We start from the raw sequence: 24,483 nt of genomic DNA on the forward strand, positions 1-24,483 counted from the left end.
TACCATAGAAACAAGTTGCCTAGCTTAGGTAATGTCATTCTCTGAGTTAAAGCGATTTACTCCAATCCTGAGTATTTTCGTCACATTTTAAAATTAACGGGAACAACCTAACATAGCATTACTGTCATTCCTTTAAGTTTCATTCCACAAGCAACCATTTTTGAGTACCTAGGACACAGAAGTCACCATCTCAGACACTGTGAATACCAAGAAGATAAAACATGGTCTTTGTCCAGAGACTGCAAGACAAAGGAGTCTCTAAGTCATCAAGACTTAGAGGAATGGTAAGATTTTACATGAACGTTGACGTGCTTTCAGAAGATAACCTGCAGACTGTGTTTGTTAAAGTTCCTTTAGGCAGTGGTTCTCAAAGGGTGGTTCCTAGACCCACAGCATTAGCATCACTTGGGAACGGCTAAAGATGCCAAGTGTGGGCCCCATCCAAAGCCCACTGAATCAGAAACTCAGGATGTTGCTGGGCACCGGTCTGATTTTCGAAAGCCCTTCTGATGATTTTAAAGCATGCTCAAATTGAGAACCACTGGGCTAGAGCAGGGATCAGCAACTATGACCTGGAGGCCAAATCTGGTCTGTTTTTGTAAATACATTGTTATTGGAACACAATTCACTGACATATTGTCTAGAGTTGCAACAGAAACTGTATGGCTCACGAAGCCTAACAAATTTGCTCTCTGACCTTTTACGGGAAGAGTTTGCCAACCCTGGCCCTCGTGTGCCATGGAGGTGTTGGGGAAGAGCCAGTCTCTGAAGTCAGCAATGCCACCATCTGACTCCCAATTATGCCTCCTAGCTGTTTCATCGTGGGGGAGGTTACTCAACCTCTCCGCGCCTCAGTGTTCTTATCCATAAAGTGGGCGTAATAACATTCCCCAGCACAGTTAATTTGAGAGTTCAGTAAGTTAATACTTTAAACCTCAGACTAGAGCCGGGCAAGCAGGAAATCCCCAAAACCTGTTAGTTATTGACATATGAAAGGCATATTGTGAGACACTTCGCTAGGGAATGCCACAAGCCTTAGATATTTATAACTTCATTGATGCTGTCACACATAGGGATGAATCTGACATTACGTCCACACACTCCACCCCATGACGCTCCAGGGGATGAAATAGAAGGCAATCCAGCTCACTCAGTGTTTGAGTTGGCAGAGGCTGGAAGGTGTGGCAGAATTTTCTGGGAGCAGTGTATTTATATAGGCCATTTCTGCAGTTGGCCAAAATTCTGATATATTTCCCTGGGTGAGCTGAAATGGTATTATCTCCTACAGGTAGGGGAAGGGTGAAGTAAACATAATCGTAGCTCTTATATTGGCATGATTACATAATCACGTCTGTGCTGATTGAGCTGGAAAGTTGGGGTAGGAGAGAGGAAACAAAGGTCACTGGGGCGTCCTTCCTCAGTTCATATCCCAGAGAGGCCCCTTCCCCCATGCACACAGCTGTGAAAGCTGATCCTAGCAGAAGAGAAAAGGTGTGTGTGTGAGTGAGACAGAGACCACCATAATTTACGTAGTCCCTAAAGTAATACATCTGGCAATGAGAATTTTGCAGAGGACATTACTGATAAGCAAAACACTTTATAGAAATAAATTGGTAAAAGCGGATATTTCATCAATAAATTGATAAAAGTGAATCTTTGAGCACAATAAGCAAACACTAAGACTCTTTTGTGATTACATAAGATACAGAATAGAAAACATGTTTCTCAATACAGTCCAGGATGGAATGAGTTGCTATATAGTGCATGCAAAACAATAATTCTAGAACCTTAGAGATGGCCAGATAAACACAACTGGGCACCAAAGTCTTTGTTTGTTCTCTTGGTCCAGTTGTTTCTCAGGACTATCGGAATGATCTGTGCTTTAAAAACAGGTGAGGTTTGGTACTGAAAATAATCTGAAGTCCACTGGTTCTTGAACAGGCTGTGCATCAGATGTACCTGGGAAACGTTTCTGAAACCACAGGCCTGGACCCTACCCCTTGGAGACTGATTCACTATGTATAGCGTCAGCCTTGGCTTGTGTATGTTGAAAAAATTCCCCAGATATTTCTGATTAGTCATACTGGTTAAGGGTCATCCTCAGCTCCTTTGAGGGGAGTTATTGGAGATTCAGATAAAATTCCATTGTATAACTGTTAAAGTTTACTGTGTTGAAACTTGTATAAGCAGTTTGGTACTAGAAAGAGAAGGGAGCTTGGAGTCAAATACTCACAGGCTCTTTCGGTTATTAGTTTGGGATTTACTTTGTAGAGATTCACTCTCTGGACCACATTTTCAACATCTATAAAGTGATTTTACTTGTGGCTGTTGTCTGTTGAACGTCCTGTGTCACATTGCTTTGTTCACTGAAGTTTCTTTTTGCTGACTTAAACATCTATACTGATTACACCTCTAGGAGGCTGGCCATCTGTCCTCTCCTCTAACAACAGTAATTCCACTGCAGCCCCTACTATCATGAACACATCTTGGACCATAAGTAAACATTCGGATTCTGGACCTCATCTAGTCCTCCAGTCTGTTGAAACTATGATCCTTTTTCTCCCTGTGTCCTCCTTGTTAGCTTACATTGTGTGACCATCCTTAAAGTCGCCTCCCTGCAGACATCCTCGACTTTTCTGTTCCTCTCTCCGGTTTGTGTGGGGATGCCACCTCCTGGTTGGAATCAATCATCCATGTTATCCACACCGGTGCCTGAGCTACCGAATGTTCCTCGAGAAAATCCCACAAATATGCTGATGGGGTTCACTTTAGGGTGATTACCATGAGCCTTGACTGGTCATCCAACACCGCATGACATTCCAGTACACGTTCCCAGTAAGTTTGTTTGCCTGATTTCCAAGATGTCCATTTCATAGTTTCTCTTCTCTTTTCTAACATTCATGTCTTTTCCCTACTCCCCACCCAAATCTAGCCTCATACTTCATTACTAAAACATAAGCCCCCAGGGCAGCAAGCCCTCGAACAATTTGCACCACTGAAGAATCCATTTCTACCTCTACCTGGTCTCCCTGGTTCCTACTCCAACGACCATTCAAGGCGGGGGCTCTACTGTCTCCAAACGAACTCCTGTGAACTCTTACCTTTCCAAAGCCTTCGTTCCGGGAGTTATCTTATTTCTCTATTATGTAGACACTTTCTCACTGTACATGGAGTTATCTCAACCAACATATAAACATGCTTCCAATGACCCACTGTGGAATATAACCCTATGTGCACAGGTCCACCTGCTACCAGTTTGTTTCTCTTCAGGACAAAACTGTTCTAATGAGTTTCCACCTCCTGTCTGCACTTTCTTCCTTCCTATTAACCCTCTCTATTGAATTATGAAATCTTCTGAGCATACAGAAAAGGATAATAATCTAATGAACACCCACCAAAGCATCTCTGTCTGATCTTAACATTTTTCATTATTTGCTGCATTTTTTTTTCCATTTTAGTGGAAAACAGAATCAAAGATAAAGTTGGTGGCCTTTGATGATCTTTGCACAATCTCCCTTTTCCCTCCCTTGCCATATTACTGAATTTATTATTTATCATTTCTGTGCTATTTTACTACTGTGCATGTATCCATAAAATATAGATCTGATTTTTTGGTTTACATACTTTATATAAACTGGCAGTATACTACATGTTCCTTCTGCAACCTTGTCAACTGCACTGCATGGAATGTACATTTTAGACATTGCAAGAGTGGCCACAGTGCCTTCCCAAGTGATTGTACCAACTTACACCTCTAAAGGTTCCATTGCCAACATCTGATAACAGCTGGTATTGTCAGATTTTTTTCATTATTGCTGCTCTGATTGGTATGAAATGATGCATCCTGGTTTTAACTGACTTTCCATGATTATTGGGGAGCTTGTGTTGTTATACTTATTGGCCATTGAGCTTCTTGTTTCATTTGTACAGTTTTTGCTTTGTCCTTTTCCAATGGATTGGTAGGACTTTGAAAATATATTTTGCCTACCATCTTTTGTCATTTGTATGCACTGAAAATTCCCCTAGGCTATGGCTTGTTTTTAAGTTGTATATCATCATATGGAAGTTCTAAACTTTAATGTTGTTTACTGTATTGATTTCTTTTTCTTTATGGCTAGTCTTTGTATCTTGTTTTAAGAACTGCTTTCCCATCCAGTGGTCATACAGATAGTGTCTTGTAGGTTTTCGTAAGTAATGTTTTGTTTCTCACTTTGCTTTAAACTAATTCGAAGTTGTTCTATAAATAGCTTAAGAGGGGGGGTACTAATTCACTGTTTTTACATATGAGTAGTCAATTGTCTTAGGCCCATCTATTGAGTACCTTTTTTCCCCAGAGAGCCACCATACCTCTTTTGTCACATGTCACTCAAGAGGGGGTCTATGTGGGTCTGTTTATAGGATTTGTTTATTATTCTCTATGTCTGTCCCTGGGTCAATATCTCCATGTCTTAATTTCTATAGCCCTATGAACAATATTGATATGATGCTTATCAACCTTGTTCCTAATCTACAGACATTCCTTAATCACTTATGGAAATTTGTGTTTGCTTTGCTTATAAACTTTAGGATGTTAGGTTTTGTAAAAAGCCAGTTGAGATTTTGATGAGATATACATTGTATTGAAGGATAAATTTGGGTAGCATGGATATTTCTGTATGAATATTTTATATTCAAGGTATTATATACTGAATCTTCCAATACATCAATGTGGAATAGCATACATTTATTTTGTTCTTCTTTAGGATTTAAATTTAGCTTTATAATTTTTTCACAAAAGTCTTTCAGAACTTAATAGAACTTTCTCTTTATTCTAATTGTTGATATGCAGATTTTCCTAAGTGTTTTTATTAGATACAATTATATCATCTGAAATTAAAAGTTAACTTTTCCCTTTTCAATCACTGTTTAGATGTTGAAGAGAAATATCCATAAGGCGATTTGATTTGTCCTTACAGATATTTCTCTTCAACAACAGTGACTGAAAGTACAGGTTGTCTTGATCTTCTCTTTCAATTGAATGCCTAAGACTTTTCACCACTAAATAACAAGTTTTTTGTTGATTTTTTTTTTTTTTTTGGTAGATAGTCTGTCAATTTAGGTAAATTCCCTTCTATTACTAGTTAGCTAAGAGGTTTTTTTTTTTTTTGAATGACAAACACATGTTTAATTTTATCAAAACATATTCTGCAGCTATTGAAATAATCATATGGTTTTTTTAAAATTTGTTGATGAGGTGATTTATATTAGCATATTTTCTAATGATAAAACATCCCTGAATTTGTTAGTATTTGGCCTATGATTCTTCTATTCACTGGAATGCTGATAATAAAATAAGGATTAATTTTGCCTTGGAAGCAATGACCAGATACTGAACCTACTGGTGATTTGATCTTGGACTTCTCAGTCTTCAGAACCATGAGAAATATATTTCTATTATTTATAAAGTAACCAGCTTAAGGTTTTTGTTATAGCAACCTGGAATGAACTAAAACAGAAATTGGTAATGAGTAGTGGGGTGCTGCTGTAGTGAATACCTGAAAATGTGGAAGCAACTTTGGAACTGGGTAATGGGTAGAGGCTGAGTTTGGCAAAGTAGGCTAGAAAAAGCCTAGATTTCCATAAATGGACTGTCAAAGGTAAAGGCTCAGAAGAAGAGTTATAGACAGAGCCTCAGTCTTCTTGGAGATTATGTAAAAGATTGTAATCAAAATGTTAGTAGAAATATGGATGCTAAAGGTCATTTTGGTGAGGTGTCAGATGGAAATGTTCTGGAAACTGGAGGAAAGGCTATCTTTGTTATAAAGTGGCAAAGAACTTGGCTGAATTGTGTCTGCATTCTAGTGCTCCGTGGAGGGCAGAATTTAAGAGTGATATACTAGGATATTTGGTGAAAGAAATCTCTAAGCAAAGTGTTCAAGGTACTACATGGCTTTTCTTGACTGTTTATCATAAAATGCAAGAGAAGAGAAATGAATTAAAAATGAATTTACAATAAAAAGGGAAGTAGAACTTAAAGATATGGAAAATTTTCAGTCTTTCCAGATTGTAAAGGTTCAAAGGGCATGCTCAGCCCTCTGAATAGTAATTGCAAATGAATATTCAGAGAATACCAAGGGCATGGCTAAGCAAACATAACGTTTGATATGATATTAGTGTGGCTATAAGGAAGCCAGACGCTATTTATCCGGATAATAGAAGAATGATTCCAGAGGCATTTCAATCTTTGAGGCTGCCGCTCCCATCATGATCCCAGAGTACCAGGGCCTTCAAGTCAGAAAGGTTTCAAGGGAGGGGCCCAGGGCACCTGTGGCACCTCAGGGCTCACTGCCTGCGGCCTCCTCAGATATTTGTTCCCTGCATTCTAACACAGTGCTTTTTAGCTGCTCCAGCTGGGGCTCAAGTGGGCTCAGATGTGGCTTGGGCCACCCTTCTGAAAGGTACAAGTAATAAGCCTTGGTGACATTCTTGAAGTGCCAACTCTGCATTTATATAGAGTGTATGAGCTGTGGAGTCATGGCTATCTCCATGTAGATTTCAAAAGATGTCTTGGAGAGCCCAGAGCCCAGAGCCCAGAGCACTGTCCCAAAGGTGAGATAGGTGCAGAGGGTGCCTACTAGGGTAATGACCAGCAGAGCTGTGGGGTCAGGGTTGCCCCCGAGATCCCAAACTGGTAGAGCCACCAGTGTGCAATGCCAGCCTAGGAGAGCTACAGGCACTAGACTCCAACTTGTGAGAGCTACAGCATGGGCTGTGCCCAGCAAAGCCATGGGGGTAGGGCTGGTTGGACCCTTGGATGTCCAACCCTTGCCCCAGTGTGTACGGATGAACATGGACTCAAAAAAGACCATTCTCAAACCTCAAGATTTAACAGTTTGCCTTGTTGGGTTTTGGACTTCCATGGGGCCTGTGACACTTTCTTCTTGCCCATTTCTCCCTTCCTGAATGGGAATGTTATCCTATGCCTGTACCACTACCGTATTTTGGAAGCACATCACTTGTTTGATTTCATAGGCTCAGAGCTGGAGGAGTTTGCCTTAGGATGAATTGTACCTTCAGTCTCAGCTGTATCTGATATAGATCATGTTTAAATGAGACCTTGGACTTAAGACTTTAAAGTTAATGCTGGAACACGTTAAGAATTTTGGCAATAAGTTATCAATTTTGGGATGAATTTTGTATATGAGGACATGAATTTCGAGGGGGCAGGGGAAGAATGCTATGGTTTGACTGTATCCTCCCAAAAATTCATGTTGAAAGTTAATTCTCAATCCAACAGTATTAAGAGGTGGGGCCTTTCGGAGGTGATTAGGCTGTAAGGGCTGTGATCTCGTAAGTGGGATTAGCGGCTTGTAAAAGGGCTGGAGGGAATTAGCTGGGCCCTTTTCTCCATCCAGCTCTTCAGCCATGTGTGGACACAGTGTTCCTCTCCTCCAGAGGACGCAGAAACGAGGCACCATCTTGGAAGCAGAGACTCTGCCTTCACCTGCTGGTGCCTTGATCTTGAACTTTCCAGCCTCCAGAACTGTGATAAATAAATTGCTATTGTTTAGATGTTACTGAGAATTAAGGCGTTTTGTTATAGCAGCCTGAAATGGACTATGACAGTATCTATTGCTATTCATTTGCAATTACTATTACTATCCTCGATACTTTAACAAGTGTGTTTGAATTAAATTCCAAAGTTAATCACCATTTCCACCCTTTTCTGGAGTCTTATTCTCATCCTTTATCTTTCCCACTTTCTTGCTGGTCTCTACTCTTCCTTCAACTCTCATCTCAAATGCTACTTTTTCAGTGATGCCTCTCCCATTCCCCAGACTAAACCAGACACCCATGTATTTGTCCTTCATAGCATGTATCAGGGTTTAGAATTACATACTTGTGGGTTCCATAACTCAGTAAGCTGTAACTCGGTAAGCTGTAACTTCTGAAAGGGCAGGGATCGCCTCTGTGTGTCTTTTCATTCTCTTTTGAATGTGCAGCCGTACGTCTGGCACATGGTGTGCAACAAGCTTGGTTGCAGATGGGAAAGCCGGGTGGGAGAAAGGGGGAGGGGCACTGGCTGCATAGGCCGCAATGTTGAGGGATGAAGCTTCAGGGCTGCCAGACCTGGAGGAACTGAATTCCCTCTATCAGTAAGGAATCACATTCTCCTGCTAAAAACAGAACAGAAACAATGATGGCTAAAGCAAAACAGAAAGTTCTTTCTTTCTCAGGTCATGAAGTCTGGGGTTAGGTAATTCAGGGCTGAGGCAGGGGCTCTATGGAGTCACAAGGGATTTAGGCTACTTTTTACACCATTATCCTTGGCTCATAACTTATATCCTAAAGAGTCTAAACTGGTGCCTGGCATTTCATTTTTTGTTTGTTTGTTTTGGGACAGAGTCTCCCTCTGTCACCCAGGCTGGAGTGCAGTGGCATGATCTTGGCTCATTGCAACCTCCTCCTCCCTGGTTCAAGAGATTCTCCTGCCTCAGCCTCCCGAGCAGCTAGGACTACAGGTGCGTGTCACCATGCCTGGCTACTTTTTGTATTTTTAGTAGAGATGGGGTTTCACCATGTTGGTCAGGCTGGTCCCAAACTCCTGACCTCAGGTGATCTACCCACCTCGACCTCCCAAAGTGCTGGGATTACAGGCATGAGCCGTCGCACCCGACAAGTGCCTGGTATTTCCACCATCACAATCAACTTCCAGGTGGGAATCCAGACCTAGGAGAGAAGGACAGGAAAGATCATGTCCATTTAGTTGTCTGCTCCCTTTTACAAAGCCTGTCTTAGAATCCTACTCCACTTACATCTTATGGGTTATGGCTGAGTTCTATGGCCTCACCTAGCTGCAAGGGAGATTTTTTTTTAAAGCCAAGTGGTTTCCAATTCAAATAAAATCAGGTCTGTGTTATTAAGGGTAATGATGATAACGATGTGTGTGTGAGGGGTGGGTGTGATGCTGCTGACTGGGGAATGATCACTGGAACTGGAGTCAGGGAGACAATAAGAGGAGGTGTTGGTATTTTGGGTGAGAGACACTGACACTGTGAATTATGGCAACGAGACTGGAATGGAAAGGAGGGTCTGAAACAGCACTTGATGGAGGGCCCACTGGATCCTTGATGGCTCTTCTTTCTACGGATTTGCTTCAGGAGACATTTTACTTTTGGATTTAATTTCACTTAATAAACCATCTTTTCATTAACTCAAGGTTATTTTGAGTTAATCTCTCTGGTAAATAATGAAATAAACTAAGGCAGAGCAATCTGTGCTTCTAAATCTAAGCAGGATGAATATTATTTTTGAAAACATATTTCCAAAGGTACTTATTTTTCCCCAAAGCTCTATTTTCAAAGGCAGAGGAACAGAGAGGACATTGATTAATAAGTATAAAACATATCTTTTAAAAAAAATGTATAGCCATTCTTTGCTTATAGACATTCAAGATATATACAAGACTCAATGTCAGAAAATAACAGCCTGGAAACCATCCCGAGGCTTTATCTCCATGCCACAAGCTATCTGTATTTTCTTCAGATAGTCCAAAAATCTTTTAAACTTAGCATTTTCTTTTTCTTCTCCCCAGACCATACTTATAAAAGATGACTTGGGCTTTTTCGACACACCAATTTTGTTTAAGCAAATTGAGTTGCTAGACAATATAGCCAGAAATTTAACCAAGAGGACAAGGCAAAACACTTTCAGACTTCTAGAATCCTTTAATTTTCTGCACACATAGCTGAAGTAAAGCACAGTATCTTATTAAAAGGCCCGTACTGAAAGAAGAATCAGTAAACTCTTCTTAAGAAAAAAAATAAACAGGGAAAACGACACCTACCCTCCCCCAGCTGCTCCTGCGAGGCAGCACGTCTTGTTAATTGTGTGGTCTGCTTGTTGTATCCTTGAGTCATTGCTTTACCCAGGCTGCTTCCTTGAACGTGGCTGTGAGGTGCGGAAATGTGGTTCTTCCGTGAGAAACGGGTTCCAGAGAGCTCAAAGATGAGCCGAGTTTGCCTGGGTTAGGTGAGGTCCAGGTCATGCTGTGCCAACCTCTGGGAACATATGGCAGTGGCAAAGTGCAACCCTCTGACCAGACATGGGCTGTGTGAGGCAGGCCTTGGTGGACTTGAGTAGAAGCTCAGACTGCAGAGCCGGGCACATGATGGGGTCCCAGGCTGTGCCTGGAGGAGCAGACTGACGTGGCCCTTCAGTTTAAGGGCCAGGAAACTGCACGTGCTATGCACATTTGTGCTCACTCTCATCTGTGCCTCAAGTATTTTCTATCTGTCTAAGGTTCTGGGTGGCTCTTTTTAAATAAAACTAGTCTGCTTAACTTTGCCAATAGAGTGGGCTGCTACACTAAAGAGGAATGCGTGTTTCTCAGGGTAAGAGAACCCTAAAGACTTAAAGAAAATGCAAGTGTAGGGGCTATTTCCCTTAAATCTCCCCACTTGTAGACTCCTAATCCATCAAAAGAATCTGACAAAAGAAACCTGTTTGGGTGCAACCCAGCCTCACCTGTACCCATAATCATGTTTTCCCAATACTTTGAAGTAGGTGAGCAATAAAGCAGCACTAGGCAGTCTTAGTGAGACATCAAACTTCACATCTTTGTATCAATGTTTAGCATTAGGAAAAAGACCGATGGGACTGATCAGACAATCTTTTCGTTTCTTCAGTTCTTAAATGTCACAGATCTAAAAGAATGAAGACAGGTAAAAAGAGAACACTCATGGAGGATGATTGTAATGTGTCTCATTGGCAGGAAAATCCAGTTAAGATGTAAATGTCAAGAGGCCACGATTTCTGGATTGAGGTTTTTTCTATAATTTTAATACAATCTTACCACATCTTAAATACCACAGATACCTGGCTTTCCTTGAAGGTCACTCATGGCCCACAGTCATGTCCTGATTTCTTCCAGGTGATGTTCTTTCCAGAAAGCCCCCTCCCTGTTCCTCTGGTCTGAGATGGCAGCTTAGGGATGTGGCTGAAATTCAAGCACTAGGGAGGGAAGTAAAGACAAGACAAAATTGGTCAATTAGTACAGAAACGTAAGTGATCTTTCATAGTTCCAAACAGAAGTGAGGTGAATCAGGAAATGGATGGCGTTTTTCAAGTCACATGAATCAGCGCCCCAGAATTCATCATTTTCACCAAGTGTTTTGTTGGTTTCCTCACTCTTTCACATTGTGTGCATGGCTCACCTAAAACAGTTTAGGGAAAGCTGTATTTTATTTTGAAAAGAAGAGAACTAAATATTTTTGTTTGTTTGTTTAAAAATGATCATCCTTAGTTTTATGTGATGAGAAGCAGCGTAATGCAGATAGCTTTCTAGCAAGCAAGACCTTTACAAAGAAAAAAAAAAGAAAAATTTCGTTTAGAAAAAAGAAATACTTGTATATACTTCAAAATGACTTTGTTTATGGAAAGCCTGCTTATATGTTGGGGGCTGGGTGAGTATTTTACACAGATTACTGTCTTTCTCCTTTCAAGCAGACAACTGACATCCCCCTGCCAGGCTGGTGTGTCTAAGCTCCTGATGAAGAGACTGTAGCTGAGAAAAGGTAAAGAACTTTCCCCATGTTGGCCGGGTGTGGTGGCTTACGCCTGTAATCCCAGCACTCTGGGAGGCCGAGGCGGGCAGGTCACGAGGTCAGGAGATCCAGACCATCCTGGCCAACCTGGTGAAACCCTGTCTCTACTAAAAAAAAAAAAAAAAAAAAAAAAAAAAAAAAAAAAGCCCGGAGTGGTGGCGGGTGCCTGTAGTCCCAGCTATTCAGGAGGCTGAGGCAGGAGAATGGCGTGAACCCGGGAGGCGGAGCTTGCAGTGAGCCGAGATCGCGCCACTGCACTCCAGTCTGGGCAACAAAGCAAGACTCTGTCTCAAAAAAATAAATAAATAAAAAGAACTTTCCCCAGGTTAAAACTCAAAATTACATACTCAATTTAGATCCATTTCACTTTAAACAAAGGATGCACTCTAAATTATAATTTGGTTTATTTACCTGCTTATTAGCAATTATTTTGTAATTATCACTAAAATATACATCTTTTAACAGAGCATTGGTGCAGCCTGTAAACAGCAAAACTGAATTCAACTCTCCCCCTGCATACACACAAAATTACAGAATTTATCCAGTTAAGTGTTATGTTATCAGACCTATTGGGTTATGCTGTAGAAAGCTGTCTTCTTCCCACTGCTTAGCTCTATATGCCAAGAATTTTTTCTTTTTTCTTTTTCTTTTAAAGTATTAACTGCAATGTTCAGAGGCAAGAAGAGGATTAGCTGAATACATTGGGTTCTAATTTCTGTCTCCTTCACCCTGGCCACATAGGCTCCACAGGTCCGTGAAAGGCTGCAGAATCCAAGCAGAAGGCAGCTTCCTCCCTACATCTTCCCCTCTAGAAGCAGCCAGGCAAGACCTTGGCCTGCCTCTGCCTCACAGGGAGGCTCCTAGGCCTCTGTGCCACGTAGGCAAGAGAATCGGAATGTCTGGAATGGAGCTAGTGTCTTAAGTGCCAAGCAAGGGAAGGGAGAACGGTTAAGCTTTTCATTCAGGTCCCCAGGAGCCTGCAGCTGCCACACAGCAGGCCAGGAGCCCCCGCCACAACCCAGGGAGAAATGCTTGCCAAGGAGGCCTGCCGGCTACTGACACTTCCTCCCAGAGGCCTTAAAGGAAATCCCAGTAAGGGCTGAGTACCCAAGACAGCCAGATCACACGTGCCAGAAACTGAGCATTTGGGGATGGGCTGGGCTTTCATAGAAACCTTCGGAACTGCTTTCACTTAACTCTTTTATTAAAAAAAAAAAGTTCTAGAAAATAGACACATCGATGGCAATTTGTATTTCCATTGTCCTCTCAGGTCTGCATGGCTACTGTGCGAGAGCTATGACACCCTGCAGCCTGCAACAGCTTCTTTGTTTTATTGATGAGCTCAGTGGAACCCTTATGGACGCGCCGGACCATGCCCAGGACCAGCGAGGCCCATCCATAACCCACCACCGGCTGGAAGGGCGCTGGTGTGAACACGGGTCCTTACCGGGTCCCTACCTCACTGCGGTTAGGAGAGGGCAATTCACGCGTTTCTTCATGCAGGGACCTTCAAGCCTCCCTCTGAGGTGCAGATGGAGAAGAAAGGGCCCAGAGATACTGTCCCGTACCCCCCATCCAGCGGGAAAGGGCCACTCAAGGCCAGTCAGGACTCCGCACCCAAGTTTTATACCTTATACTCCTATAACTTTACCATTTGCTCTTTTTGCGAGGCTGACAACCTCCCTCTCTCCCCCACCGCCTGCTTCAGAAGCTGAAAACCTGCAACAAAGTATCCAATTATACACGTCTTCAAAGGTACTTTACTCGCTTTCCAACTAGAAACTTTTCACCTGAGTACTTAGTAAGGCCCAAAGATCCTGCAAAAGTGCAACAAGGAATATTCGGCTCAGAATTGGACGAATGACTTTGACCATACGGGACTTCTCTCTTAACGCTCAGCGTGGCTACCTGGGGACCCCTCCACCTGCCTCCTTGATTCGTCAGATTTCTTCATTTCCTGGACTTCAACCTTCTGAAATCGACCCAAACTAGCCGGGAGGCTCACCCCCAAAGGGCTCCTCCAAGAACCCGCAACGACTGACTCTCTCGTCTTCTTTAAGGAGTTTCACTCTCAGAACGGATGAGGGTGTCACACAGAAAGAACAAAATCACAAAGTTCGAGTTCCGGAGGACCAGACGGCCCCTGCCCCCCAACCCCAGGGCCAGATTCAGCCGAGGGAAGAGCACGTACCTGGAGCAGAGGCCGGCAGAGCGGCATCGCCACGTCTCAGGGCTCTGGGGTGCAGCCACGTCTGAGGCGGGACAGCGGGCGGGGGAGCCGCAGAGGGACCCAGTGAGACGGGGAAGGGAGCCCCCAAAAGTCAGCGCTCGGCCGCACTCGCACTGGGGAAGCAGGAATGGAACTCTGGGGTGCAGCGGGGCTCCCGGGAGCGAAGGTGGGGGTCCCGTACCGGGAAGGGGCGGGGCTCGGGGAGGTCAGGCGCGGGTGCGGCGCTGGAGTTTCACCCCGGCAGGGAGGAGGAGGAGGAGGAGGAGGAGAGGAGGAGGAGGAGGAGGAGGAGGAGGAGGGGCGGGGGCGGGGCGGGGGCGGGGCGGGGGCGGGCCCAGGAGGCCCCGCGCTCCCCGCCCCGCGCTCTCCGCGCCCGCTCGCCCCGCGCGGATCTACTCGCCGGGAAGGCGGCGCCGGTGGCGGCTGCTCTCGCTGCGCCCGCTCCCGAGCGCTGCTTTCCCGCCGCGGGTGGGCTTCGCAGCCCCTGGCCCGCTGCAGCCCCGGCCCTCCACCTTCCCTTTGCAGGGGAGGCCCGGCCAGTGTGACTTATCCCGGGGCGCTCCCCTCTCCCACCCGCGACTGCCCTGCGGAGCTGTCTCAGAAACCCAACTTTGCCACTTCGCGGGTCGTCTCTGCTGGGCGCGAACCTGCCCACCCACCGGTTGGCTACGCGCTCGGGGACTGTTCTCGTGGCCCCCAAGCGGGTGCCCCCATTCTGGAGCGCAGCGAGTAGGGGGCGGCTCTGGGGAAGTGGCAGGGGGCGGCTGCAGCTGCTGCTTCCACTTCCCTAGCCAGGTGCTGAAGAGGATCCTCGGAGCCGCTCTGGCCCCAGGCACTGGATGACTGGCACCAGCGCGCCCCGCACCTGGTGAGCGACCCCCGCCCGATCCCTGCGTGGCCTTGGCCGGAGCCCCTGACCGCGCCGCTGGCCGGTACCGGGAGACTGCAGCCGTCGGCTGGTGGGTGGTGCCGATCTCGGGTGGGATCCATCAGCAAGCACCTGGGCGGGGGTTCCGCGTACAGGATTAGGACCACCGTCAGTCCGGGGGCGCCCACAGTTGAGCTAGTGCACGGGTTGGAAGTTTGTGTACCCGCCTGTGCCGAGGTCTGAGCATAGAGAGGTAAGGAGCGGAGCGTCGCGGTGGGCGAGACGTGACCCCTGCCCAACACCCGGAAAGGTGCGCACACTGGTCTGTGTCCGCACCCGCGCGCCTCCAGGCTCCCACTGCCGGGAGCCGGGGGCGGGGGACACGGAGGTCGGGACTTGGCGGTCCGCGAGCCGCTACCTCGCAGCCTCGTCGGCTTGGGCAGGTTTTCCTGCTTTCCTTACAGGGGAACCGGGAGGCGGTGGGACTTGGGCTGAACTCCGCCAAGCGCCTTGGTTAATGAAAGACACTAAGGCGGGGTGCAGAGGCCTGGGGAACCACCAGCCAGGTGGGCTGCAGCTAGGCAAGCGCCTTTCCCCAGGTATCCCTCCGCTGCTCCACGGATTTTACAAACCCTGGCTCAGGGTTTTGGGCCCCAGAGGGAAGGGTTTTTCCCAAGATGTGCGTGGGAACAGTCGTGGAGGAGTGATTCCCGCGGCTCGCTCCCCGCGGCGCCCGGTGCCTGGCTTGGCGTGGTCACATCCTGGTTCCCTGGGCTTTGGCGGGAAGCGCCTTCACCTCCTAGCCGTTTGCTTGCTTTGTACCTGGACGCCGCGGCCAGAGTTGGGATTTAACTTTCCTGCGCCTGCGGCGTCCTCGGGATTCCCGGCAGGGGGCGCTGCGAGCGAGAGCTCTGAGGACCAGGCGCCACAGGCAGTTGCTGGGTCCTGGGCGAGTGGGCGGGAGTCCCAGGCAACAAACAGCAGAACCAGGCAGATCTTGTAGTAATTTCATTTTGGGGGCCGGGGGTTGGGGGAGCTGATCCGGTGGCTATAGAGAGCTGTCAGCCTTGCTAGAAGAGGGGACAGGAAAGGTGGCGGCCAGACCTAAGTGCTCTAACTAGAAAGGTCTCTTCCAGAGAAGAAGATCCCTGTAAACTCTTCCTTGTCTGGACATCTGTCTTCCTTGTGACTGTTGCATTTACTCAGAAAGAAATCGAAATTGAGGGAAGATAGCGTGAGCTTTGTTTCATACCGTTCTGCTTTTTAGGGGTACTTTAGTTAACACATCAGGAGTCACAAATGATTGTTCTAGTTCGTTTTGAAGAAAGACAAGTTTTACGTCTAGCTTACCCAGAAGAGCTCTATCCTAATGGCTGAGTTTGGAATCAGCAGATATGTTATTAATTATAGAGGTAGTCTGTTCATAAGGAGACAGAAACACAAAACCAGACTTTAATGAGAAAGATTTTTCAGTACCTAATTAGGATTGCTAAATTTGTTGCTAATTAATGCCAGTTTCATTATTTTAGAGAGTGTAATGTTTATCCTGACCACTTTATACAGTTTCAGTTAAGGCGGATAATACCTTTAAGTTATGTATAACTGAAATAACTTTCTCGTCTCTGCCTGTATTTACACCAAAAGAAACATGGATTTTTTTCCCTTCCAAAAGATTTCTTTTTCTATGTTTGTTTTTCATGAAAAAACAGCCCTAAGTGTAATTGTTTGGTTCACTTGAAACACAGATGTTTTTTTCCTTGAGTTTCTTTCTTTTAAAAACTTTGGTTATAGAAGCTTGCTCATCCACATTGCTCCGTGAGGTCACGCTAAGCATTTGTATACACATTGAAGCGTGGGGGTGACAAACTGACATCTATTTTTATGTGCTTTTAGCCAATATGTACTTTTATTAACAGGGAGAAGACAGATGATGCTAATCATTTGATGTCTTTTGTGAATTGCACTAACTCATTTGGTTGTTGCAATGTCAAACAGCTGCGAGATCCCTGCTGAGAGCAAAGGCTTTGGTCTCCTGGGTGGTAAAGCTTGTCTCTGTCCAAAAGAAATTTTTGAGATGTTCAGAATTTGGTTAAAATAAGCCTGTGTTCTTCACTGCCGTTTCCCTTTACAATGATTTCATCACGTGTCTTGCGAGAATGAAACACAGAAACTTACAGCGCCGAGGCTGTTAAAACGTATTGACCACGAGACCAAAATAAATACAAACACATTCATCCAAACTTCTGCATAAATTTTAGAGAGTCAGGTGCCTTCTGAAGCCCCATCCGTGGATTTGCAGTAAGAAATTTAGTTCCAGAGTCATGTTAGCCTCTTGCTGAAGGACAAATGTTACAACCAACAAGGCTTTCTCTGTGCTGTGTGCTAGGGGCCCAAAATAACAGATGCCAGCTCTTTGGGGACGATGTCAGATGCTCCTGATGTTAGAGAGAGCTGCGTATCTGAATCGTGACACAGTTTTACTTAACTTGGTGATGAGTTTGAAGAGTTTCCAATGATTTCTTTTTTGGTCATAAAGTCATTGAAACTGAGTCTTTTCTTTTGATACAGGAAGATGTGGAGGAGGGGCAGAAAACCTTTGCTAAATGTCCAGCCAAAAGTATAAAGGCATTGTATTATGTAGACAAGTAATCATGAACTCTACAATTAACTAACATCAAAAACTCATCCCAATGAAGAGGTTTGAGTTACAAAGCAGATGGTGTGCAAGACAGAACAAATGAGTTTATAATATATCCCAGTCAAGGAATCCATTTTCATAGTAGTATATGTACAACTATTTGAGTACAGCAGCCCTACATCCTGCAATAAATCCTCCATAATTCTTGATTCTAAAATTATACCAATTTTGTATTTTAAACTGTTTCTGCAATCGTTGCTATAGTTACCCAGACAAATTGCTTGGGGTATAATTATACCAAGGTGACAAGTTTTTATGTGTTAAATAATATTTAAAATGTAAATTATGGTGTCTAACAAATTGAGTTACAACTCAGTACGAAGTGTCTAAAGTGAAACCTTGTACGTTTCTGCTCACCTGCATCTACTTGCAAATTTATATCAAGAAAGTTAATTGTTTTCTTGAATCATAAAATGAACATCTATAAGTACTTTCAGTTGTCTTGAGTACAGTTGACAACATAGATAATTTCACATATGTTCTCAGCAACTTTTTAAAATTGAGATGCAGAAGTTTGGTTGAAAATTAGGTTTTTATCACTCTGCTGCCCTGCAGAGATGATCTGTTATAGATAGGGGGCAATCTCCTGTTTCCAATTCCTGTATAGATTGGGAGCAACTTGGGGATAAATTCAGCGGGTGAGATATGGTTGCTGGGAAGCACTTTGGAGAAACAGATGTGGGTATGCTTGGTAAATATACAGCATATTTTTCAGATGAACTTTTAAAGAATCGGTTATCCAGATATACAAAATCAATTTCTGATAGGGAGAAAAGAAGAAAAAGCAAAATTAAAGTAAGCTAGAATAGACATAGACAAACTTTTCAATATAAATGAGACTACTCAAAACTTGCTTTGATTCAAAATTGAAGCCAAATAGAACAAAACAAATGAAAACTTGATCCAAGAGAAGGTATTGGATAATAGGTAATTTATTTCAACATACGAGTATTGACACAATCTTTGCCAACTAAAAGACTGTATAGCTAAGAAAACCTGGCTGTCCATTTCACAGAGTATTTTGAAGCCAGGCAACTTCAAAAACAAGTCATATTTCACCTTGTGCGTGAAATGTAAAAAAAAAAAAAAGGGTAACCCAACAGTGGGCTCAAGAACACAGAAAATTTTCCCAAAGGAATTGCTGTTGTCATCTTCTTTCTTCTCCTTCTTTTTTGGTCCAAGATTAATGGTGGTTTGACAAGAGCAAAGACAAGCACACTTTATTTCCCTTTCCTACATTTTAAAATGTACTGACATAGTATTGTTGTATTTGGAAAAAATAAAATCATTCTATTTTTAAACTCTTTTTTTCCTTATTGGTTTCCTAGAATTGGTTTCCTGTTACCACTTGAGAAAAAAAAACTATTTTAAAAGAATAATTTTTTTAGAGGATGAATTTCTTTTGTTATCGAAAGGTCATGAGCCCACTAATCTTTTATCTTCCCATCGTCCACCCATTATTTGTCACTGAAATTCTGTAGAATTGGCTAACCTAGGGTTCATGTAGAATAATGAAGGAGTATACACAGGAAAAATGTTATTTTATGTTACATTTTTATGTACAATTGAGTAAATCATACTACTGCAATAGGTAATTCAATGACAGATATGTATGATAAATAACCAGTAGAGTGATTCTATCAGAAGCCAACTCTATTGGAGAAATAATGCTGTATTTGCTGAGATGTGAAATTAAATAAGTTATAGGCGAGTGACAATCAGGATAGCACAAGGACAAATTGTTCACAGAAAATCGAGCCTCTTTCAATCAGTTCAAATCCACCCAATGTTTGGCAACGATGTATGATGTACCCATGGAAAGAAAAACAGTGTCAAGGAAAGCAACTAAGAAAAAAAAATTGCTAAGCAGTTTCCTGTGATCTGTCTGCAAAATCATAAAACCAAAACTTCTATTCTCCTGAATCACAGGAGAGATGGCATTCCTCGCAAACCGACTTCAAATAACATTCCACACAGAGAGCTTTTCTTCCTGTAAAAACAAAACAAAACAACAAAACAAAACTGGAGATGTGACACATCTTGCAGAAGGCCCCCAAAGCTGTTCTGAGCCAGCCACCAAGGCAGCTGACTCCTGCCGGTGCCCCCAGACCTGCTGTGGAAAGAGAACACGTCGGAGGCCAGGGACATTTGTGGTTAGGCATCCTGTAACCAAATGGATTTTAGAATCACAGCTGGCTTCTGTGACTCCTTTTACAGGACTGAGATTTAGGTTTGTTGTAAAACTACTGATTTTCTTTCTTTTTTTTTTTTTTTCTTTGTTTGGAGACAGAGTCTTGCTCTGTCACCCTGGCTGGGGTGCAGTGGCATGATCTCGGCTCACTGCAACCTCTACCTCCTAGGTTTAAGCAATCCTTATGCCTCATCCTCCCGAGTAGCTGGGATTACAGGTACGTGTCACCACACCTGACTAATTTTTTATGTTTTTGGTAGAAACTCCTGACCTCGAGTGATCCACCCTCCTTGGCCTCCCAAAATGCTGGGATTACAGGCGTGAGCCACCGTGCCCGGCCTGATTTTCAAGTTAAGAACACTGTTTGTAAGTGGCGGCATAAAGGAAAAATAATTGCTCAGGATGCTAAACTTCTTTGTGTAGCAGATATTATAATGAAGCCATTGTTCATATGGGTTGACGAGTGAATATAAACTAAGTATGTTTGTCATATAAATTCCTAACTCTGGACTTGACTTTAGAAGAAAGTTAGTATTGTAGGAGAGCTGGGTGGAATGATGAGCAGAAGCCCATGGTTTAATAAAGATGCTTGCCTGACTGGGCAGGGCCGTGGGAGAAGCCTCCTCGTTGAATTAGGTACTCGCTGGCAGTGGGGGATCCTGAGGGGACGACTCTCCTGCTGTGCCGGAGAGATGCCAGCAGTGGTGGACGGATTCATGGCCAGAGAATGGGTGGTGTGGGTGGGAGTGGTTGACAGAGTGTAACTGTACCTTTGTGACTCATGGAATTGGGCAAAAGCTCTGTGAGGACCCTGAACACAGCGGTTGGACCATCCAGATGGCCTTGAAGATGACCAACGGCCAGGGGTGGGTCAGAATCCCACATCCGTGTCAGCTCGATGGCTGCTCACCGAACCCTGTCTTTAAGATGAGGAAAAGCGGAGGTGAAGACAGTGAGGAGGGAGGATTTCTCTTCAAGAATGGCCAGCAATATGCTCGATTACAAAGGAAGGGCCTCAAAATGGTCATTCAGAACACACTGCGTGAACAAGGATCTGGAGAACCACCTGAGGGAAGAAGACAGATGCCCGGGAATTTGCATGCAGTGACAGACCATGCCTGCTAAGTCAGGGTCTGCAGCTTCTCGCATTGGTGCTGCTCGCCTTCAGATGGGTCTGTGTGCCTGAGACCTGCTGTGGGGGTGGAATCTTCAGTTGCAGGAGGGATATGCACCCGAGGCTGGGAACTAGGGAGAGTCCTGTGTGATCCTGGCTCTGGGACCAGTCTTCACTGCTGCCACAGTCCCTCCTTTCTGCCTCCAGCCCCATCCACCTTGTGGCTAGCCTCTTGGCCTTTGCCTGTCCTCTCCTACTTGGAATGCTTTCTGACCACTTTCCCAGAAGGCTCACTGCTACCAAGTCCTGCTGCCTTGAGATCTTTGTTCAAGCATCCCCCCTTCAGAAAGGTGCTCCAAATAGCATGGAAAATACCCCTGCCCCCCATTTTCTCTCTTCCTTTAGACTCTTCTTTTTCTCTCCGTATCTTTTTTTTTTTTGAGACGGAGTCTCGCTCTGTTGCCCAGACTGGAGTGCAGTGGTGTGATCTCAGCTCACTGCAACCTCCACCTCCTGGGTTCACACCATTCTCCTGCCTCAGCCTCCCGAGTAGCTGGGACTACAGGCGCCCACCACCATGCCTGGCTAATTGTGTGTTTTTTTTTTTTTTTTTGTATTTTTAGTAGAGATGGGGTTTCACCATGTTAGCCAGGATGGTCTCGATCTCCTGACTCGTGATCCGCCCGCCTCGGCCTCCCGAAGTGCTGGGATTACAGGCGTGAGCCACTGCGCCCAGCCTTCTCTCCATATCATTTTGCACAACTCCACACACTGCCTTTATTTCTTAAAGTCTTTCACAGATACAGAATGTCAGCTTAGGAGACCATGAGACTGTTTTGTTCATTAGCTGTGTTGTCAATGGTGCCTAGAACAGTGCCTGGCATGCAGAAGGCTCTCGGGCCATCTTGGGTGAGTGACTGAATCAACAAATACCCTTAGATACTATTGTATATAGTATCAACTGCAATAGAGTCTACTGAGAGAAAGAACTAAGGCTTAAACAAGACTTTTGGGGGCTCACTGTGGACTCTAAAACTACTTATATTCTTTATTTGGAGAAAAATGTTCCAAATGCCTCCAAACTGATTTATTAGCGCAGTCTTGAAATACAAATGTCTTTGTAAACTGGCAGGTGCAGGGGTGGGACAGGGACTGCATGTTTCCTATTTCCTAATACACGACGATTTGCACAGTAAGTTAGTACTTGTTAAATGAATTGATGACCTTGCATGACATGGAGATTGGCATAAATATAATTTCTGTGTACAGATTGAATATTCCTAGTCAAAAAATCGCAATTCCACAATGCTTCAAAATCTGAAACTTTCTGAGCACCAACGTGACCCTAAAAATGCTGATATATATAAGGCAAATATTCCAAAATCTGAGAAAAATCCCAAATCTGAGAAAAATCCCAAATCTGAAATACTTCCGGTCCCAAGCTTTTTGGGTAAGGGATACTTAACCTGTATTAAAACATAGAAAAATTGAAATTCAGGGATGTTCTTATTTAAAACAGCACCCTCCCCTCCAAGCACACAAATTCCGGGGAACATATTGGATCCTTATTACATATGTTTACATATTACAGAGATTTTAGACATCCTAGAATATTTTTAAAATATGGCAGGCTTTTTATTATAATTCCGAGATCAGGCTAATAAGCCTAGTCATGTAGTTGGATTTATAGATTTAATAAGTTGAAACAGAAGAATGGGTAAACAAAATGTGGTCTATCCCTACAATGGGCTACTATTCAGCAATAAAACAAATGAACTCTTGATATATGCTGCAATATGTGTGAACCTCAAAACCTTACGCCAAGTGAAGGAAGCCGGTTACTGAAGACCACACACCATGTATTTCCATTTATAGAGATGCCCAGAAAAGGCAAACCCATAAAGATGGCAGGCAGGTTAGCGGTTGCCTGGGGCTAGCAGTGGGAACTGGGCGTGACAGCAGATGGGCAGCCCCGGCCTTTTGGGCCTGATAGAAATGGTAAGAAATTGGATTGTGGAGATTGTCGTACAACTCTGTACATGTACTAAAAATCATTAAATTGTACACTTACAATGAGTACATTTTACGGCATGTAACATATACCTCAATAAAACTAGTTTAAAAAAAAATTCTGGACATCATCCCTAAAATTAGAGTCAATTAAACTGCCAGTGGCCTAAATACGAGTCCTGCTGCGTCTACTGGGAAATGTATTGTGTTTCCATTACTTTTACAAAGCTTAGCGCCAGGGCTAGTGGGTGCTGGGATGAGCACATTTCTTTGATACGGAGGCACTTTCTTCCTGGGAAGTCTATCTGAGCTGTGATCTCTATTATGAAAACAAGCAAACTTAGGTTGTTTCCGGGTGAGACAATATAACCAGATTAAATCAGTTAAACTCATCAGCCAGCCTTGCTGCTGAATGTTGGGTGTACCCCAATTCCCAGTCGTTGTTTAGAGGATACCCCTCTGCCCATTTTATCATTTCATGTGCATAGCTCAGCGGGAAGGTCTTTGACAACACAGAATCTCGTGGTCTCATTAGAGCTACAGAGTCTGGGACTCCTAGCATCATTCTGTTCAACAAACGAGGTTGCTGTCCTTTGATGGGGGAGAAGCTCCCAATGCCTGCTTTGTGTCCTTGTACACTCTCTTAGCAAGACCTTCGCTTCAGCTGGAGAGGCAGGTAACTTCTGACATCCAGAACCAGTGGCAGAATGCAGATTTTTAAATGCCCAGAGCCTAAGTATTTAAAGATGAGTGTTTCCGCCCCCGCCCCCCAACCTTAGAAAGAGAAGAATCAAATAATTGCTTCTAGCTCTTCTGATTCTGCTTTGGCACATTTTGCAGTTAAAATGCAAAGCTGAATGTAGGTTTTGGGTAGAGATACATACAAATTGCCTCTCATTTCCTTGCTCTTCCACTGTTTTCTCTGGGTAGAAGTGAGTGTCTTTAGCTCTCCCACCTTGTTTACTGCACCTTCCATCTGTTTAGTGTGTTAAAATCCTCTCTGCCTCCTGCCACAGGCTTCCTCAGTTCTCTTGTGGGCACCTTGCTTTCCCCACACCAGTTGGTTTCCACATAGTGGCTTTCCGTGGGAGTGTTTACTTTGGCACAGGTGGTCCACGGTCCAGATACATCCAGCATGGCTTTTGGGATGTGGTCCAGGTTAGCTGGCCTTTAGCACTCATATGCATTTCTCCATTGGTAATAGAGTATTTTTTTATCCAGTCCTGTGATGCTTCAGGTCAGCATTTTCATAGCTCCTAATTTCTTCAGTCTTTCTAGTTACTTCTTCCCAAAAATGGAGAGCAACAGTGTTTTAAGTCCTAGTGCAATAGCTTGATTTACCGTTTGCCAGGGTCATTTCTGACCAGCTCACTTTGAACTTGCCTCTTCCCAAACATGAAGCCTAGCTCACAAGCAAATTAAGAGTAACATTTACAGAACGACCATGTTTTTCTATTACCAATCCTAAATTATTACCCTTCATCAGCGGTACAGAGTTATTTATGAGGATGCACTAATAGTTCCTTCCGCTGATTAGATGGCAGTGGGGTGGGTGACATTTTCATCTTTCATACCACTTTTGATGGTTTTGGTTAGTCGATAAAATACTGTTTAGGTAGGTACTTTTTGTGGTTTGGTTTTGTTTTCTTTCATTTTCAACAAGCTAATGTTCTCTAGATTTCCAGGATAATTAATTAGCCATTCAGTTAAACAGACTGGCTGGTTACAAGATTGGAAAAATGTCTGTGTTAGCAGGGCAGATATTTAGTTTTGAAACAGAAGGATTA

General features: G+C 43.9%; 3 protein-coding genes and 1 non-coding gene across 5 annotated transcripts in view; 1 reads left to right on the forward strand and 3 right to left on the reverse strand.

Annotated features, from left to right (window-relative positions):
- ROPN1L (rhophilin associated tail protein 1 like) overlaps nt 1-2,983 on the reverse strand; it is a 918,600-nt gene extending 915,617 nt beyond the window's left edge. The window contains exon 1 of the mRNA XM_050794078.1: nt 2,960-2,983. The gene's annotated coding sequence lies outside the window, so the exon portion shown is untranslated. The remainder of the gene's footprint in view (nt 1-2,959) is intronic.
- The window catches only part of CCT5 (chaperonin containing TCP1 subunit 5), a 739,483-nt gene extending 718,452 nt beyond the window's left edge, over nt 1-21,031 (reverse strand). The window contains exon 1 of the mRNA XM_050794069.1: nt 21,022-21,031. The gene's annotated coding sequence lies outside the window, so the exon portion shown is untranslated. The remainder of the gene's footprint in view (nt 1-21,021) is intronic.
- LOC126957796 (small nucleolar RNA SNORD123) lies at nt 11,077-11,146 on the reverse strand. Its single transcript, XR_007726960.1, has one exon. It is a non-coding gene; the product is annotated as a small nucleolar RNA SNORD123 (small nucleolar RNA).
- SEMA5A (semaphorin 5A) overlaps nt 14,170-24,483 on the forward strand; it is a 512,129-nt gene continuing 501,815 nt past the window's right edge. Inside the window, exon 1 of one of the 2 annotated variants that reach the window (XM_050794063.1) lies at nt 14,170-14,683. The gene's annotated coding sequence lies outside the window, so the exon portion shown is untranslated. Of the gene's footprint in view, nt 14,684-14,742; nt 14,937-24,483 lie in introns of those variants that run through there. The other variant, XM_050794064.1, reaches the window with a different exon arrangement.

The sequence above is a fragment of the Macaca thibetana genome, chromosome 6 (assembly GCF_024542745.1).
Source record: "Macaca thibetana thibetana isolate TM-01 chromosome 6, ASM2454274v1, whole genome shotgun sequence".
NCBI lineage: Eukaryota > Metazoa > Chordata > Mammalia > Primates > Cercopithecidae > Macaca > Macaca thibetana.